The sequence below is a fragment of the Strongylocentrotus purpuratus genome, unplaced genomic scaffold (genome assembly GCF_000002235.5).
Source record: "Strongylocentrotus purpuratus isolate Spur 01 unplaced genomic scaffold, Spur_5.0 spur5_scaffold_7, whole genome shotgun sequence".
NCBI lineage: Eukaryota > Metazoa > Echinodermata > Echinoidea > Camarodonta > Strongylocentrotidae > Strongylocentrotus > Strongylocentrotus purpuratus.
In genome coordinates, this window is record NW_022145613.1 from 24229307 (window position 1) to 24243470 (window position 14164).

Here is a 14164-nt window from a genome sequence, read left to right on the forward strand (position 1 = left end):
CACTGCTAAGTTCAGTGATGGAAGAAAGTCATCTGCTCCCTGTCTGTTACCCTGTAAGTTTCTCTCGCTCTCTCCAGATTCATAAGATCATAGGATGCATTCCCACACTGCTATGTTCAGTGATGGAAGAGAGTCATCTGCTCTCTGTCTGTTACCCTGTAAGTTTCTCTCTCTCTAGATTCATAAGATCATAGGATGCATTCCCACATTGCTAAGTTCAGTGATGGAAGAGAGTCATCCGCTCCCTGTCTGTTACCGTGTAAGTTTCTCTCTCTTTCTCTAGATTCATAAGATCGTAGGATCCATTCCCACACTGCTATGTTCAGTGATGGAAGAAAGTCATCCACTCTCTGTCTGTTACCCTGTAAGTTTCTCTCTCTCTCTCTAGATTCATAAGATCATAGGATGCATTCCCACACTGCTAAGTTCAGTGATGGAAGAAATTCATCCGCTCCCTGTCTGTTACCCTGTAAGTTTCTCTCTCTCTCTCTAGATTCATAAGATCATAGGATGCATTCCCACACTGCTAAGTTCAGTGATGGAAGAAATTCATCCGCTCCCTGTCTGTTACCCTGTAATTTTCTCTCTCTCTCTCTCTAGATTCATAAGATCATAGGATGCATTCCCACACTGCTAAGTTCAGTGATGGAAGAAAGTCATCCACTCCCTGTCTGTTACCCTGTAAGTTTTCTCTCTCTCTCTCTCTCTAGATTCATAAGATCATAGGATGCATTCCCACACTGCTAAGTTCAGTGATGGAAGAAATTCATCCACTCCCTGTCTGTTACCCTGTAAGTTTCTCTCTCTCTCTCTAGATTCATAAGATCATAGGATGCATTCCCACACTGCTAAGTTCAGTGATGGAAGAAAGTCATCTGCTCCCTGTCTGTTACCCTGTAAGTTTCTCTCGCTCTCTCCAGATTCATAAGATCATAGGATGCATTCCCACACTGCTATGTTCAGTGATGGAAGAGAGTCATCTGCTCTCTGTCTGTTACCCTGTAAGTTTCTCTCTCTCTAGATTCATAAGATCATAGGATGCATTCCCACACTGCTATGTTCAGTGATGGAAGAAAGTCATCCACTCCCTGTCTGTTACCCTGTAAGTTTCTCTCTCTCTTTCTAGATTCATAAGATCATAGGATGCATTCCCACACTGCTAAGTTCAGTGATGGAAGAAATTCATCCGCTCCCTGTCTGTTACCCTGTAAGCTCTCTCTCTCTCTAGATTCATTACATCATAGGATGCATTCCCACACTGCTAAGTTCAGTGATGGAAGAAATTCATCCGCTCCCTGTCTGTTACCCTGTAAGTTTCTCTCTCTCTCTCTCTAGATTCATAAGATCATAGGATGCATTCCCACACTGCTAAGTTCAGTGATGGAAGAAAGTCATCTGCTCCCTGTCTGTTACCCTGTAAGTTTCTCTCGCTCTCTCCAGATTCATAAGATCATAGGATGCATTCCCACACTGCTATGTTCAGTGATGGAAGAGAGTCATCCGCTCCCTGTCTGTTACCCTGTAAGTTTCTCTCTCTCTCTCTAGATTCATAAGATCATAGGATGCATTCCCACACTGCTATGTTCAGTGATGGAAGAGAGTCATCTGCTCCCTGTCTGTTACCCTGTAAGTTTCTCTCTCTCTCTCTCTAGATTCATAAGATCATAGGATGCATTCCCACACTGCTATGTTCAGTGATGGAAGAGAGTCATCCGCTCCCTGTCTGTTACCCTGTAAGTTTCTCTCTCTCTCTCTAGATTCATAAGATCATAGGATGCATTCCCACACTGCTAAGTTCAGTGATGGAAGAAAGTCATCTGCTCCCTGTCTGTTACCCTGTAAGTTTCTCTCGCTCTCTCCAGATTCATAAGATCATAGGATGCATTCCCACACTGCTATGTTCAGTGAGGGAAGAGAGTCATCCGCTCCTCGTCTGTTACCCTGTAAGTTTCTCTCTCTCTCTCTAGATTCATAAGATCATAGGATGCATTCCCACACTGCTAAGTTCAGTGATGGAAGAAAGTCATCCACTCCCTGTCTGTTACCCTGTAAGTTTCTCTCTCTCTCTCTAGATTCATAAGATCATAGGATGCATTCCCACACTGCTAAGTTCAGTGATGGAAGAGAGTCATCCGCTCCCTGTCTGTTACCCTGTAAGTTTCTCTCTTTCTAGATTCATAAGATCATAGGATTCATTCCCACACTGCTAAGTTCAGTGATGGAAGAAATTCATCCGCTCCCTGTCTGTTACCCTGTAAGCTTCTCTCTAGATTCATTACATCATAGGATGCATTCCCACACTGCTAAGTTCAGTGATGGAAGAAAGTCATCCACTCCCTGTCTATTACCCTGTAAGTTTCTCTCTCTCTCTCTAGATTCATAAGATCATAGGATGCATTCCCACACTGCTAAGTTCAGTGATGGAAGAGAGTCATCCGCTCCCTGTCTGTTACCCTGTAAGTTTCTCTCTCTCTTCTCTAGATTCTTAAGATCATAGGATGCATTCCCACACTGCTATGTTCAGTGATGGAAGAAAGTCATCCACTCTCTGTCTGTTACCCTGTAAGTTTCTCTCTCTCTCTAGATTCATAAGATCATAGGATGCATTCCCACACTGCTAAGTTCAGTGATGGAAGAAATTCATCCGCTCCCTGTCTGTTACCCTGTAAGTCTCTCTCTCTCTAGATTCATAAGATCATAGGATGCATTCCCACACTGCTAAGTTCAGTGATGGAAGAAATTCATCCGCTCCCTGTCTGTTACCCTGTAAGTTCTCTCTCTCTCTCTCTAGATTCATAAGATCATAGGATGCATTCCCACACTGCTAAGTTCAGTGATGGAAGAAAGTCATCCACTCCCTGTCTGTTACCCTGTAAGTTTCTCTCTCTCTCTCTCTCTCTCTAGATTCATAAGATCATAGGATGCATTCCCACACTGCTAAGTTCAGTGATGGAAGAAATTCATCCGCTCCCTGTCTGTTACCCTGTAAGTTTCTCTCTCTCTCTAGATTCATAAGATCATAGGATGCATTCCCACACTGCTAAGTTCAGTGATGGAAGAAAGTCATCTGCTCCCTGTCTGTTACCCTGTAAGTTTCTCTCTCTCTCTCTCAGATTCATAAGATCATAGGATGCATTCCCACACTGCTATGTTCAGTGAGGGAAGAGAGTCATCCGCTCCCTGTCTGTTACCCTGTAAGTTCTCTCTCTCTCTCTCTAGATTCATAAGATCATAGGATGCATTCCCACACTGCTAAGTTCAGTGATGGAAGAAAGTCATCCACTCCCTGTCTGTTACCCTGTAAGTCTCTCTCTCTCTCTCTAGATTCATAAGATCATAGGATGCATTCCCACACTGCTAAGTTCAGTGATGGAAGAAAGTCATCCGCTCCCTGTCTGTTACCCTGTAAGTTTCTCTCTCTCTCTAGATTCATAAGATCATAGGATGCATTCCCACACTGCTAAGTTCAGTGATGGAAGAAAGTCATCCGCTCCCTGTCTGTTACCCTGTAAGTTTCTCTCGCTCTCTCTAGATTCATAAGATCATAGGATGCATTCCCACACTGCTATGTTCAGTGATGGAAGAGAGTCATCCACTCTCTGTCTGTTACCCTGTAAGTTTCTCTCTCTCTCTCTAGATTCATAAGATCATAGGATGCATTCCCACACTGCTATGTTCAGTGATGGAAGAAAGTCATCCGCTCCCTGTCTGTTACCCTGTAAGTTTCTCTCTCTCTCTCTAGATTCATAAGATCATAGGATGCATTCCCACACTGCTAAGTTCAGTGATGGAAGAGATTCATCCGCTCCCTGTCTGTTACCCTGTAAGTTTCTCTCTCTTCTCTCTAGATTCATAAGATCATAGGATGCATTCCCACACTGCTAAGTTCAGTGATGGAAGAGAGTCATCCACTCCCTGTCTGTTACCCTGTAAGTTTCTCTCTCTCTCTCTCTCTCTAGATTCATAAGATCATAGGATGCATTCCCACACTGCTATGTTCAGTGATGGAAGAAAGTCATCCGCTCCCTGTCTGTTACCCTGTAAGTTTCTCTCTCTCTCTCTAGATTCATAAGATCATAGGATGCATTCCCACACTGCTAAGTTCAGTGATGGAAGAAAGTCATCTGCTCCCTGTCTGTTACCCTGTAAGTTTCTCTCGCTCTCTCCAGATTCATAAGATCATAGGATGCATTCCCACACTGCTATGTTCAGTGATGGAAGAGAGTCATCTGCTCTCTGTCTGTTACCCTGTAAGTTTTCTCTCTCTCTAGATTCATAAGATCATAGGATGCATTCCCACACTGCTATGTTCAGTGATGGAAGAAAGTCATCCACTCCCTGTCTGTTACCCTGTAAGTTTCTCTCTCTCTCTCTAGATTCATAAGATCATAGGATGCATTCCCACACTGCTAAGTTCAGTGATGGAAGAGAGTCATCCGCTCCCTGTCTGTTACCCTGTAAGCTTCTCTCTCTCTAGATTCATAAGATCATAGGATGCATTCCCACACTGCTAAGTTCAGTGATGGAAGAAAATCATCCACTCCCTGTCTGTTACCCTGTAAGTTTCGCTCTCCTCTCTCTAGATTCATAAGATCATAGGATGCATTCCCACACTGCTATGTTCAGTGATGGAAGAGAGTCATCTGCTCCCTGTCTGTTACCCTGTAAGTTTCTCTCTCTCTCTCTAGATTCATAAGATCATAGGATGCATTCCCACACTGCTATGTTCAGTGATGGAAGAGAGTCATCCGCTCCTGTCTGTTACCCTGTAAGTTTCTCTCTCTCTCTAGATTCATAAGATCATAGGATGCATTCCCACACTGCTAAGTTCAGTGATGGAAGAAAGTCATCTGCTCCCTGTCTGTTACCCTGTAAGTTTCTCTCTCTCTCTCTCTAGATTCATAAGATCATAGGATGCATTCCCACACTGCTATGTTCAGTGATGGAAGAGAGTCATCCGCTCCCTGTCTGTTACCCTGTAAGTTTCTCTCTCTCTCTCTAGATTCATAAGATCATAGGATGCATTCCCACACTGCTAAGTTCAGTGATGGAAGAAAGTCATCTGCTCCCTGTCTGTTACCCTGTAAGTTTCTCTCTCTCTCTAGATTCATAAGATCATAGGATGCATTCCCACACTGCTAAGTTCAGTGATGGAAGAAATTCATCCGCTCCCTGTCTGTTACCCTGTAAGCTCTCTCTCTAGATTCATAAGATCATAGGATGCATTCCCACACTGCTAAGTTCAGTGATGGAAGAAAGTCATCCACTCCCTGTCTGTTACCCTGTAAGTTTCTCTCTCTCTCTCTAGATTCATAAGATCATAGGATGCATTCCCACACTGCTAAGTTCAGTGATGGAAGAAAGTCATCCACTCCCTGTCTGTTACCCTGTAAGTTTCTCTCTCTTCTAGATTCATAAGATCATAGGATGCATTCCCACACTGCTAAGTTCAGTGATGGAAGAAATTCATCCGCTCCCTGTCTGTTACCCTGTAAGTTTCTCTCTCTCTCTCTAGATTCATAAGATCATAGGATGCATTCCCACACTGCTAAGTTCAGTGATGGAAGAAAGTCATCCGCTCCCTGTCTGTTACCCTGTAAGTTTCTCTCTCTCTCTCTAGATTCATAAGATCATAGGATGCATTCCCACATTGCTAAGTTCAGTGATGGAAGAAAGTCATCCGCTCCCTGTCTGTTACCCTGTAAGTTTCTCTCTCTTTCTCTAGATTCATAAGATCATAGGATGCATTCCCACACTGCTATGTTCAGTGATGGAAGAAAGTCATCCACTCCCTGTCTGTTACCCTGTAAGTTTCTCTCTCTCTCTCTAGATTCATAAGATCATAGGATGCATTCCCACACTGCTAAGTTCAGTGATGGAAGAAAGTCATCCGCTCCCTGTCTGTTACCCTGTAAGTCTCTCTCTCTCTCTAGATTCATAAGATCATAGGATGCATTCCCACACTGCTAAGTTCAGTGATGGAAGAGATTCATCCGCTCCCTGTCTGTTACCCTGTAAGTTTCTCTCTCTCTCTCTCTAGATTCATAAGATCATAGGATGCATTCCCACACTGCTAAGTTCAGTGATGGAAGAAAGTCATCCACTCCCTGTCTGTTACCCTGTAAGTCTCTCTCTCTCTCTCTCTAGATTCATAAGATCATAGGATGCATTCCCACACTGCTAAGTTCAGTGATGGAAGAAATTCATCCGCTCCCTGTCTGTTACCCTGTAAGTTTCTCTCTCTCTCTCTAGATTCATAAGATCATAGGATGCATTCCCACACTGCTAAGTTCAGTGATGGAAGAAATTCATCTGCTCCCTGTCTGTTACCCTGTAAGTTTCTCTCTCTCTCTCCAGATTCATAAGATCATAGGATGCATTCCCACACTGCTAAGTTCAGTGATGGAAGAGAGTCATCCACTCCCTGTCTGTTACCCTGTAAGTTTCTCTCTCTCTCTCTCTAGATTCATAAGATCATAGGATGCATTCCCACACTGCTAAGTTCAGTGATGGAAGAAAGTCATCCACTCCCTGTCTGTTACCCTGTAAGTTTCTCTCTCTCTCTCTAGATTCATAAGATCATAGGATGCATTCCCACACTGCTAAGTTCAGTGATGGAAGAAAGTCATCCGCTCCCTGTCTGTTACCCTGTAAGTTTCTCTCTCTCTCTAGATTCATAAGATCATAGGATGCATTCCCACACTGCTAAGTTCAGTGATGGAAGAAAGTCATCTGCTCCCTGTCTGTTACCCTGTAAGTTTCTCTCTCTCTAGATTCATAAGATCATAGGATGCATTCCCACACTGCTATGTTCAGTGATGGAAGAAAGTCATCCGCTCCCTGTCTGTTACCCTGTAAGTTTCTCTCTCTCTCTCTAGATTCATAAGATCATAGGATGCATTCCCACACTGCTATGTTCAGTGATGGAAGAAAGTCATCCGCTCCCTGTCTGTTACCCTGTAAGCTCTCTCTCTCTCTAGATTCATAAGATCATAGGATGCATTCCCACACTGCTATGTTCAGTGATGGAAGAGAGTCATCTTCTCCCTGTCTGTTACCCTGTAAGTTTCTCTCTCTTCTCTAGATTCATAAGATCATAGGATGCATTCCCACACTGCTATGTTCAGTGATGGAAGAAAGTCATCTGCTCCCTGTCTGTTACCCTGTAAGTTTCTCTCTCTCTCTCTCTAGATTCATAAGATCATAGGATGCATTCCCACACTGCTATGTTCAGTGATGGAAGAGAGTCATCCGCTCCCTGTCTGTTACCCTGTAAGTTTCTCTCTCTCTCTCTAGATTCATAAGATCATAGGATGCATTCCCACACTGCTAAGTTCAGTGATGGAAGAAAGTCATCTGCTCCCTGTCTGTTACCCTGTAAGTTTCTCTCTCTCTCTCCAGATTCATAAGATCATAGGATGCATTCCCACACTGCTATGTTCAGTGATGGAAGAGAGTCATCCGCTCCCTGTCTGTTACCCTGTAAGTTTCTCTCTCTCTCTCTAGATTCATAAGATCATAGGATGCATTCCCACACTGCTATGTTCAGTGATGGAAGAAAGTCATCCACTCCCTGTCTGTTACCCTGTAAGTTTCTCTCTCTCTCTCTAGATTCATAAGATCATAGGATGCATTCCCACACTGCTAAGTTCAGTGATGGAAGAGAGTCATCCGCTCCCTGTCTGTTACCCTGTAAGTTTCTCTCTCTTTCTCTAGATTCATAAGATCATAGGATGCATTCCCACACTGCTAAGTTCAGTGATGGAAGAAAGTCATCCACTCCCTGTCTGTTACCCTGTAAGTTTCTCTCCCTCTCTCTAGATTCATAAGATCATAGGATGCATTCCCACACTGCTATGTTCAGTGATGGAAGAGAGTCATCTTCTCCCTGTCTGTTACCCTGTAAGTCTCTCTCTCTCTCTCTAGATTCATAAGATCATAGGATTCATTCCCACACTGCTATGTTCAGTGATGGAAGAGAGTCATCTGCTCCCTGTCTGTTACCCTGTAAGTTTCTCTCTTTCTAGATTCATAAGATCATAGGATGCATTCCCACACTGCTAAGTTCAGTGATGGAAGAAAGTCATCCACTCCCTGTCTGTTACCCTGTAAGTTTCTCTCTCTTTCTCTAGATTCATAAGATCATAGGATGCATTCCCACACTGCTAAGTTCAGTGATGGAAGAAAGTCATCCGCTCCCTGTCTGTTACCCTGTAAGTTTCTCTCTCTCTCTCTCTAGATTCATAAGATCATAGGATGCATTCCCACACTGCTATGTTCAGTGATGGAAGAGAGTCATCTGCTCCCTGTCTGTTACCCTGTAAGTTTCTCTCTTCTCTAGATTCATAAGATCATAGGATGCATTCCCACACTGCTAAGTTCAGTGATGGAAGAAATTCATCCGCTCCCTGTCTGTTACCCTGTAAGTTTCTCTCTCTCTCTCTAGATTCATAAGATCATAGGATGCATTCCCACACTGCTAAGTTCAGTGATGGAAGAAAGTCATCCACTCCCTGTCTGTTACCCTGTAAGTTTCTCTCTCTCTCTCTAGATTCATAAGATCATAGGATGCATTCCCACACTGCTATGTTCAGTGATGGAAGAAAGTCATCCACTCCCTGTCTGTTACCCTGTAGGTTTCTCTCTCTCTCTCTAGATTCATAAGATCATAGGATGCATTCCCACACTGCTAAGTTCAGTGATGGAAGAAATTCATCCGCTCCCTGTCTGTTACCCTGTAAGTTTCTCTCTCTCTCTCTAGATTCATAAGATCATAGGATGCATTCCCACACTGCTAAGTTCAGTGATGGAAGAAATTCATCCGCTCCCTGTCTGTTACCCTGTAAGTTTCTCTCTCTCTCTCTCTAGATTCATAAGATCATAGGATGCATTCCCACACTGCTAAGTTCAGTGATGGAAGAAAGTCATCCACTCCCTGTCTGTTACCCTGTAAGTTTCTCTCTCTCTCTCTCTCTAGATTCATAAGATCATAGGATGCATTCCCACACTGCTAAGTTCAGTGATGGAAGAAATTCATCCGCTCCCTGTCTGTTACCCTGTAAGTTTCTCTCTCTCTCTCTAGATTCATAAGATCATAAGATCATAGGATGCATTCCCACACTGCTAAGTTCAGTGATGGAAGAAAGTCATCTGCTCCCTGTCTGTTACCCTGTAAGTTTCTCTCTCTCTCCAGATTCATAAGATCATAGGATGCATTCCCACACTGCTAAGTTCAGTGATGGAAGAGAGTCATCCGCTCCTCGTCTGTTACCCTGTAAGTTTCTCTCTCTCTCTCTAGATTCATAAGATCATAGGATGCATTCCCACACTGCTATGTTCAGTGATGGAAGAAAGTCATCCACTCCCTGTCTGTTACCCTGTAAGTTTCTCTCTCTCTCTCTAGATTCATAAGATCATAGGATGCATTCCCACACTGCTAAGTTCAGTGATGGAAGAGAGTCATCCGCTCCCTGTCTGTTACCCTGTAAGTTTCTCTCTCTTTCTCTAGATTCATAAGATCATAGGATGATTCATTCCCACACTGCTTTGTTAGTGATGGAAGAAAATCATCCACTCCCTGTCTGTTACCCTGTAAGTTTCTCTCTCTTTCTCTAGATTCATAAGATCATAGGATGCATTCCCACACTGCTATGTTCAGTGATGGAAGAGAGTCATCTTCTCCCTGTCTGTTACCCTGTAAGTTTCTCTCTCTCTCTCTCTAGATTCATAAGATCATAGGATGCATTCCCACACTGCTAAGTTCAGTGATGGAAGAAAGTCATCCGCTCCCTGTCTGTTACCCTGTAAGTTTCTCTCTCTCTCTCTAGATTCATAAGATCATAGGATGCATTCCCACACTGCTAAGTTCAGTGATGGAAGAAAGTCATCTGCTCCCTGTCTGTTACCCTGTAAGTTTCTCTCGCTCTCTCCAGATTCATAAGATCATAGGATGCATTCCCACACTGCTATGTTCAGTGATGGAAGAGAGTCATCCGCTCCTCGTCTGTTACCCTGTAAGTTTCTCTCTCTCTCTCTAGATTCATAAGATCATAGGATGCATTCCCACACTGCTATGTTCAGTGATGGAAGAAAGTCATCCTGCTCCCTGTCTGTTACCCTGTAAGTTTCTCTCTCTCTCTAGATTCATAAGATCATAGGATGCATTCCCACACTGCTAAGTTCAGTGATGGAAGAGAGTCATCCGCTCCCTGTCTGTTACCGTGTAAGTTTCTCTCTCTTCTCTAGATTCATAAGATCATAGGATGCATTCCCACACTGCTATGTTCAGTGATGGAAGAAAGTCATCCACTCCCTGTCTGTTACCCTGTAAGTTTCTCTCTCTCTCTCTAGATTCATAAGATCATAGGATGCATTCCCACACTGCTAAGTTCAGTGATGGAAGAAATTCATCCGCTCCCTGTCTGTTACCCTGTAAGTTTCTCTCTCTCTCTCTAGATTCATAAGATCATAGGATGCATTCCCACACTGCTAAGTTCAGTGATGGAAGAAATTCATCGCTCCCTGTCTGTTACCCTGTAAGTTTCTCTCTCTCTCTCTCTAGATTCATAAGATCATAGGATGCATTCCCACACTGCTAAGTTCAGTGATGGAAGAAAGTCATCCACTCCCTGTCTGTTACCCTGTAAGTTCTCTCTCTCTCTCTCTCTAGATTCATAAGATCATAGGATGCATTCCCACACTGCTAAGTTCAGTGATGGAAGAAAGTCATCCACTCCCTGTCTGTTACCCTGTAAGTTTCTCTCTCTCTCTCTAGATTCATAAGATCATAGGATGCATTCCCACACTGCTAAGTTCAGTGATGGAAGAAAGTCATCTGCTCCCTGTCTGTTACCCTGTAAGTTTCTCTCGCTCTCTCCAGATTCATAAGATCATAGGATGCATTCCCACACTGCTATGTTCAGTGATGGAAGAGAGTCATCCGCTCTCTGTCTGTTACCCTGTAAGTTTCTCTCTCTCTAGATTCATAAGATCATAGGATGCATTCCCACACTGCTATGTTCAGTGATGGAAGAAAGTCATCCACTCCCTGTCTGTTACCCTGTAAGTTTCTCTCTCTCTCTCTAGATTCATAAGATCATAGGATGCATTCCCACACTGCTAAGTTCAGTGATGGAAGAAATTCATCCGCTCCCTGTCTGTTACCCTGTAAGCTTTCTCTCTCTCTAGATTCATAAGATCATAGGATGCATTCCCACACTGCTAAGTTCAGTGATGGAAGAAATTCATCCGCTCCCTGTCTGTTACCCTGTAAGTTCTCTCTCTCTCTCTCTAGATTCATAAGATCATAGGATGCATTCCCACACTGCTAAGTTCAGTGATGGAAGAAAGTCATCTGCTCCCTGTCTGTTACCCTGTAAGTTTCTCTCTCTCTCTCCAGATTCATAAGATCATAGGATGCATTCCCACACTGCTATGTTCAGTGATGGAAGAGAGTCATCCGCTCCTGTCTGTTACCCTGTAAGTTTCTCTCTCTCTCTCTAGATTCATAAGATCATAGGATGCATTCCCACACTGCTATGTTCAGTGATGGAAGAAAGTCATCTGCTCCCTGTCTGTTACCCTGTAAGTTTCTCTCTCTCTCTCTCTAGATTCATAAGATCATAGGATGCATTCCCACACTGCTATGTTCAGTGATGGAAGAAAGTCATCCGCTCCCTGTCTGTTACCCTGTAAGTTTCTCTCTCTCTCTCTAGATTCATAAGATCATAGGATGCATTCCCACACTGCTAAGTTCAGTGATGGAAGAAAGTCATCTGCTCCCTGTCTGTTACCCTGTAAGTTTCTCTCTCTCTCTCAGATTCATAAGATCATAGGATGCATTCCCACACTGCTATGTTCAGTGAGGGAAGAGAGTCATCCGCTCCTGTCTGTTACCCTGTAAGTTTCTCTCTCTCTCTCTAGATTCATAAGATCATAGGATGCATTCCCACACTGCTAAGTTCAGTGATGGAAGAAAGTCATCACTCCCTGTCTGTTACCCTGTAAGTTTCTCTCTCTCTCTCTAGATTCATAAGATCATAGGATGCATTCCCACACTGCTAAGTTCAGTGATGGAAGAGAGTCATCCGCTCCCTGTCTGTTACCCTGTAAGTTTCTCTCTTCTAGATTCATAAGATCATAGGATGCATTCCCACACTGCTAAGTTCAGTGATGGAAGAAATTCATCCGCTCCCTGTCTGTTACCCTGTAAGCTCTCTCTCTAGATTCATAAGATCATAGGATGCATTCCCACACTGCTAAGTTCAGTGATGGAAGAAAGTCATCCACTCCCAGTCTATTACCCTGTAAGTTTCTCTCTCTCTCTCTAGATTCATAAGATCATAGGATGCATTCCCACATTGCTAAGTTCAGTGATGGAAGAGAGTCATCCGCTCCCTGTCTGTTACCCTGTAAGTTTCTCTCTCTTTCTCTAGATTCTTAAGATCATAGGATGCATTCCCACACTGCTATGTTCAGTGATGGAAGAAAGTCATCCACTCTCTGTCTGTTACCCTGTAAGTTTCTCTCTCTCTCTCTAGATTCATAAGATCATAGGATGCATTCCCACACTGCTAAGTTCAGTGATGGAAGAAATTCATCCGCTCCCTGTCTGTTACCCTGTAAGTTTCTCTCTCTCTCTCTAGATTCATAAGATCATAGGATGCATTCCCACACTGCTAAGTTCAGTGATGGAAGAAAGTCATCCGCTCCCTGTCTGTTACCCTGTAAGTTTCTCTCTCTCTCTCTCTAGATTCATAAGATCATAGGATGCATTCCCACACTGCTAAGTTCAGTGATGGAAGAAAGTCATCCACTCCCTGTCTGTTACCCTGTAAGTCTCTCTCTCTCTCTCTCTCTCTAGATTCATAAGATCATAGGATGCATTCCCACACTGCTAAGTTCAGTGATGGAAGAAATTCATCCGCTCCCTGTCTGTTACCCTGTAAGTTTCTCTCTCTCTCTAGATTCATAAGATCATAGGATGCATTCCCACACTGCTAAGTTCAGTGATGGAAGAAAGTCATCCGCTCCCTGTCTGTTACCCTGTAAGTTTCTCTCGCTCTCTCCAGATTCATAAGATCATAGGATGCATTCCCACACTGCTATGTTCAGTGATGGAAGAGAGTCATCCGCTCCCTGTCTGTTACCCTGTAAGTTTCTCTCTCTCTCTCTCTAGATTCATAAGATCATAGGATGCATTCCCACACTGCTAAGTTCAGTGATGGAAGAAAGTCATCCACTCCCTGTCTGTTACCCTGTAAGTCTCTCTCTCTCTCTCTCTCTCTCTAGATTCATAAGATCATAGGATGCATTCCCACACTGCTAAGTTCAGTGATGGAAGAAAGTCATCCGCTCCCTGTCTGTTACCCTGTAAGTTTCTCTCTCTCTCTAGATTCATAAGATCATAGGATGCATTCCCACACTGCTAAGTTCAGTGATGGAAGAAAGTCATCTGCTCCCTGTCTGTTACCCTGTAAGTTTCTCTCGCTCTCTCCAGATTCATAAGATCATAGGATGCATTCCCACACTGCTATGTTCAGTGATGGAAGAGAGTCATCCGCTCCTGTCTGTTACCCTGTAAGTTTCTCTCTCTCTCTCTAGATTCATAAGATCATAGGATGCATTCCCACACTGCTATGTTCAGTGATGGAAGAAAGTCATCCACTCCCTGTCTGTTACCCTGTAAGTTTCTCTCTCTCTCTCTAGATTCATAAGATCATAGGATGCATTCCCACACTGCTAGTTCAGTGATGGAAGAGAGTCATCTGCTCCCTGTCTGTTACCCTGTAAGTTTCTCTCTCTTTCTCTAGATTCATAAGATCATAGGATGCATTCCCACACTGCTAAGTTCAGTGATGGAAGAAAGTCATCTGCTCCCTGTCTGTTACCCTGTAAGTTTCTCTCTCTCTCTCTCTAGATTCATAAGATCATAGGATGCATTCCCACACTGCTATGTTCAGTGATGGAAGAGAGTCATCCGCTCCCTGTCTGTTACCCTGTAAGTTTCTCTCTCTCTCTCTAGATTCATAATATCATAGGATGCATTCCCACACTGCTAAGTTCAGTGATGGAAGAAAGTCATCTGCTCCCTGTCTGTTACCCTGTAAGTTTCTCTCGCTCTCTCCAGATTCATAAGATCATAGGATGCATTCCCACACTGCTA